At 43.1% G+C, this 6,000-nt stretch overlaps 1 protein-coding gene across 1 annotated transcript in view; it reads right to left on the minus strand.

Moving 5' to 3' along the window:
• Positions 1 to 5,469, minus strand: part of KDM4C (lysine demethylase 4C) — a 252,607-nt gene extending 247,138 nt beyond the window's left edge. The window contains exon 1 of the mRNA XM_059492547.1: positions 5,419 to 5,469. The gene's annotated coding sequence lies outside the window, so the exon portion shown is untranslated. The remainder of the gene's footprint in view (positions 1 to 5,418) is intronic.
• Positions 5,470 to 6,000: the final 531 nt, after the last annotated feature.

Here is a 6,000-nt window from a genome sequence, read left to right on the forward strand (position 1 = left end):
AAGGAAAGAAGTAGTAGAAAATTGTGCCTTAATCTATATTAGTTTCAGCAGCAATTTTACTTAAAAGTAAAAACTCTGTGAGTAGATTCATCAGTTTTAAGAAGTTGTTAGCATTCTGTAAGCAGGTACCATCCAACCCCTTGTACTGTTCAGCAAAGCAAATTCAAAAATCCAAAAATATTGTATTGGCACACTTTCAGGCAACTGGAAACACAAAAGCACAGTTTGCATGTTCAACTGTTACTGGGCATGCAAATAGTTAATCCTCAGTGTAATTTGGGTTTGCATACTTATGTTTGAATTGTTCCTTTAATAATGGTAAATGTGCAAGCAATTATGTCTGCCTACTTTATGTTTCTGGCTTCAAAAGAGATCCTATCCATCGGGAATTCCAAATCTGTTACTTAGGTTATTTGACTGTATTAACAGTGAAAATAAATATATGGAACATAATGCTTTGTATTTGTGATATAAGGCCAAATCTCATGGTTAGGTATGAATTCCTCAGATATTCATCATCATCAGAAAGACTCAAGTTTATAAATGTTAGTAGTATTGAAGATTTTAAAAGATTCTACAAACTTACGACACCAAGAATCTGGGTAGACAACCATATTCTGAAGATCCTGAAACCACCTCTATTTTACCACAAAGATCTGAATAGTTTGCAAGCTTCATTACAAGCTTAAATTTCTATGTCTGGTACTACCCTACAGCAACAATGTTTCAAAATTATAAATTGGTTTAACTTGAGCCCATAAATTTTGAACAGAAAAATGACCTGAATTCATTCCTAGATATTCTTCTCCCACACCAGACTCACAGCATGAAAAACATCTTGAAATAAGTGATCTGGGACAAAGGGCAAGGGAAAAAAAATTACAGAAAAATATTTTTCTCATTTTTATCTGCTACCCGTGACTCAAGAGTTTCTACTTTTTATTATTAAAACACAGGTATGAAATCCATAGTCCTAAATAAAAGCAGCATGTAACAGCCTCCAGCAATGGCAAAAGCAAGTTATCAAGAACCTAACTAGTCTCCACATCTTCATGATTGCTAACAGCAGGTATCTAGATATACGTAAGTGTTGGGGTAGATTATAATACATGTTTTCAGAATGCCATCTCATTCTTCAGCAATGTATATACCAAGGAATCCTTAAACAAAGAGGATATTACTACATTTTGCAAAGTGTGATGATTTTTTCCCCACGATTTTGAACTTCTGTAAGCCTTTAATATCCAAAACATTTCATTATGACGCATTCTACAATCAACAACATGCTAAGTGATATATTTTCCTCTGTGTATGTTGAATATTTCACATTTTAGTTTCATCTCATAGCTCATGTGCATTCTGAGAGTAACTATCTAACTGCTCTTATCTACCTTCAGACCATACAGGTCTTACAGATCTTCACCATGGTCTCACACTGTCTTTCTCCTAAGCTGAAAACTTCTAGTCTCACCACAGAAAATCCATTCCATATTTCTGATCATCTGGATCTCTACCGTTCCAGAAAATTACTTTTAGTCAAGGGAAAAGAATATCCAAGCTGAAAGCACTATTTAAGATGCAAGTAAACCATCAACTGACACAATGGTGTAACATTTTCAAATTTGGGTGTAGCCCTTAAAAAGTCCAGACAGTGGTTTGGCCTAACTCTCAGTTTTCAAAAAGCTAATTTACAAGTACCTAAAATTTCAGAAAAATATTCATTGCTAATGCAGCCTATAATATTGCTAGGGATAGATGTGAACTCCTTCCCAATTAAGCACTTTTTAAAGCACAGTTTTAGTAGGTCTGTCATTTCTGCCTATATGGCATTTAATTAACTCCTCTAACAAGTCTCCTCCCGAAAGATACCCCTACAGCTCTTATAACCCTTATAGGTTGTGTGCAGAACCAGGAGATTAACTCAGGTGTCCTTGTGTGTACCTTCCAACTCAGGACATTCTATGACTTCACAAGTCTTTAAAATCAAAACATATATCTTTTTTTCAGGGATATGCTACAGCAACTGTGATAATAATTTTCACAAGGAACCACTATACAGCAAATCCTTTATTAGAAGCTGAATATGGACAGCATGAAAGGGGAAGAAAAAGACAAAACAAAGAAACACCAAACACATAAATGAGGCTCTATAACCTGAGAAACAGAAAGATGGACTTCTCTCTCTAAACCTGCTTACTTAGGGAACACCTGAAACTGCATTTCTGCACTACTAAAAAAATTCCCCTTCAGTGTGAGCACTTCCATCCTCATAAAGGATTTTGTAATTCAAAGACTAGTTCCAATACCCCTGCCCTCACATTTTGGCCTAATTTACCACAGACCAAATATCTAGTGGCCAAGCCACATCCAGTAACATCATGCCTTTCTGTTGTTATGACTGAAAGCACACATATGGTCAGCTTGCATGACCAAAAGCTCACTCCAGACTGATCCCAGGCCCCTGAAATTACATACTATTTAACAGGAGTGGCAGATCACCCAATGAACTCACTGAATGCTATCTGGCAACTACATGGCTCTTACCCATAATAATTCTTCAGACAAAAGGAGTAAGTTCAACTTAAAGGGCCTTAAGGGGAACCCTTATGAGGAGCAGCTAAGGCCTCTGCTCAGTCTGGAGACAGGAGACCGAGGGGAGATGTCATTGCAGTCACAACTTCCTCATGAGGGGAAGAGGAGGGGCAGGCACTGATCTTTTCTCTGGGGTGACGGTGACAGGACCTGAGGGAATGGCCTGAATCTGTGTCAGGGGAGATTTAGGTTGGATATCAGGAAAAGGTTCTTCAACCAGAGGGTGGGTGGACACTGGAATGAGTTCTCCAGGAAAAGTGGTCACAGCTCTAAGCCTGAGAGCATTGTCCTGAGAGCATTTGGACAATGCTCTCAGGCACATGGCATGATTTTTGGAGTTGGACACAAACAAAATTACGGATAAAAGTACTCATACTTGCATAACTCAGTTGTACAACTGCTCACACAGACAAAGCCAACAACTCAACTGCCATGTGCAATTCCACAATTGTAAACAGGTGAAATTAAGTTGGAGGAAAGGGTAAGACTGCAGTAGAATTAATTATGACATACGGTGCCACTTATGAAACCTGAAGTAAACTTTAAGTCTTCATATAACAAAACTACAATAAATGTTCATTTATATTGGGACTTTGGACCAGCAAATTTTTATTAATGTCTTCGTTATATGATTTGATTACACAACAATTACTACCCTCCAAGTATAAAATATTGCATGTCTTCAAAATATCCTATGTCTTCTGTGATTCTAAACAAAAATCAAGAGAAAAACTCATTACATCACTTGCTGATTTTGAGATATGAATTATCAAACTATCAAGTGACTATGGAGATTTTTACTAGAGAAGTATTAAAATCTTAACATTTCAGAACATCACTTTTTGAACCATCCCTGTGATCATTCAGAGATCTTGCAAATACCTTATATTAACAGGTAATACATCTTCCCTTTGAAGCTCCATGTATACTGAATTCTTGTTTCAAAAGCTGTTACAGTGAGGCTTTTTTAATTTATACTGGAGGTGGTAGGATGGAAATACCACCTTCAATAGCACCACAACCCTATTCACATTCTGTTCAGCATAATGCTGATGAAATATATCTCACTAAAAGAAAACTAAGAAAAAAATTGAATATCAAAGTGAATTACCTGCAGAACTAAGAATTAGACCAACTAAGAGCTGTTTAAACCCAGAAAGTCCTTAATCTATAACCTATTTGACCCAATATTTTATAATACAGTTAAGCATAAAATTTCATTTTTAAAAAATTACTATGTTTGCTAATATTACCTGAAGAATATTCTAATAATGAGCAGTTGACAACATAATTTTATTATTTGAATGCAATACTGATTGTGCACTCAGATTTACTGCAGAACTATTTATTTGATTTGTTTAGAAATTAGCTCAAGAGATACAAAATACTCCATGCAATACTCAGCAATAATTAAAGAGTAAAACTTACAGGATTTGATTTTTTTCCCCCTATTTTATGGTATTTGCCATTAAAAAAAAAAAAAGACATCGGAGACAAAAATCAGATTAGGTTTTTTTAAAACAAGCACTGACCAAAGACTTCTCTCTCATATACTTTATTCCAGCTCTGATCCAACAGCTATTTAACTATGTCTACATATCTGAGTGATACATATTGTTTCCTGGGTCAATCCCTAGAAAGGAAAATGCTAACACCAACACCACTCCAAACCTAAGCTGGAGAAAAAAAACAGCATGAGGGCCAGTAGTTCAACTTACTCTCATTTTAACTACTGAAGCAGGAATCATATTTGTGTTTTCCATCTTCTCGTGTTTGGAAAATACTTCTGTGAAGCAATGCCACCAGCTACTTATGACAGTATAAGCAGAAATAAAGGTAAAGCCCAAGACCAATTTTATCCCATAGACACAAAAAAAACCCCACGGCATTAGGCGTCACTAAGTTTCTTTCTTGTGGAAAAAGTGATTCTGCTTAAAAGGTGCTGGTTTAGTAGCCACTAAATAATAACTTCAGTTCCTATAGTTGGTAATTCTCAGGAAAGAATCATAAAGCTGCACTTCAAAAAGTAAAATATAAATGCCGTTTATTCTCTGAGGTAGTATAATTTTTTTAAACAACACACGGACACACGAGTATTTTTCCTAATATAGTTAACCTATGAGAAATAATATTTCGCACACACTTCCCACTCACTTTCTCAGCTAAAATCAGAGGAGAGTAACCTCATCAAGAGAAGACTAGTACCATGACAGAGAGATCTGATCCCACAACCAGCTTCGAAAGCGTTTTACAACCACGGACAGATGTGGAACAGGCGCTTAATTCGGTTCTTCACTCAGCACACAACCCTGAAGTCTTAGCTACATGCAGGAACGAACGAGCTGCATCAAAAAGAGACTACCTGGAAAGCCCGCAACAATTTCATCAAATCCCTGACAGACATGAAGAGAGAAAAAGGTCTATTTCACTCCGTCCACGCACTTCGACCACGCGGAGAACCCGCCCGACCTCCCGGAGAGCTCCCGCGGCAGTCCCGACCCAGAACAGCCGGCGGCGAGCAGGAACGCCAGATCCACTTTTCCCACTGCTGCCGGTTTCGCTTCCTCACCTCGGTCGCAGCCGCCACCCTCTCGTCCGCGGCGCAGAGCCCCCGCACCCATCCGCTGCCGGCGCGGGGGCTGCCGCGGGACCCGTCGCGCCTGCGGGAGCTGCCCGGCGGCACTTCGGCCGCTCCGCCCCGCGCCCCGGAACCGGGCCCGCCCGGAGATGCCCCGCCGCCGGGACCCGCCGCGCACCCCCGCTCCGACCTGGCCCGACGCACTTCGGCCGCCCCGCCGCCTCCCCCGCTCGCCCCCAGCCCCATACCTCCGCGCCGCACACTCGCGGCCGCCGCCCGGGCCAGCTCGGCGCTGCCTCCGCACCTGTCCGGGAGAGGCTCCAGCGGGCAGGCGCGGCCGGAGGAAGGGATAAGGGGCGGGGCGGCGTGGGACGGGAGGGGACAGGACGGGACTGGGCAGGGCAGGGCAGAGCACAGCAGGGGCAGGGACAGGGACAGGGACAGGGACACGGACAGGGACAGGCCTGTTCCCTGCCGCCGCCGGGTCCCCCGTTCCCTCGAGGCTGCCGCTGCCGTGCCCGCACAGCAGGCACCTCGCTCCCGGATTTCGGATGACAGCTGCTGGATGCGCACGCGCGCTCGCAGGGGGCAGCGCACGTGACCCAGGGAGCGGCGCCCGGCGCGTCACGTGCCGGGAGGGGGGAGCGGCGCTTCCGGGCGGGGCAGCGGCGCTGTGGGAAGGCGGAGCGGGCGCCGCGGGTCGGGGCGGCCTGGCAGCCTTCTGGCAGCCTTCTGGGGCGGACCCACCGCTCCGGCGGCCGGAAAGGGCCTGCCCGCTTCTCTGGGCCCGGCCCGTGAGCAGCCGGTGCGCCCAGCCGGACGCACCCGGG

The sequence above is a fragment of the Ammospiza nelsoni genome, chromosome Z (assembly GCF_027579445.1).
Source record: "Ammospiza nelsoni isolate bAmmNel1 chromosome Z, bAmmNel1.pri, whole genome shotgun sequence".
NCBI classification, from domain to species: domain Eukaryota; kingdom Metazoa; phylum Chordata; class Aves; order Passeriformes; family Passerellidae; genus Ammospiza; species Ammospiza nelsoni.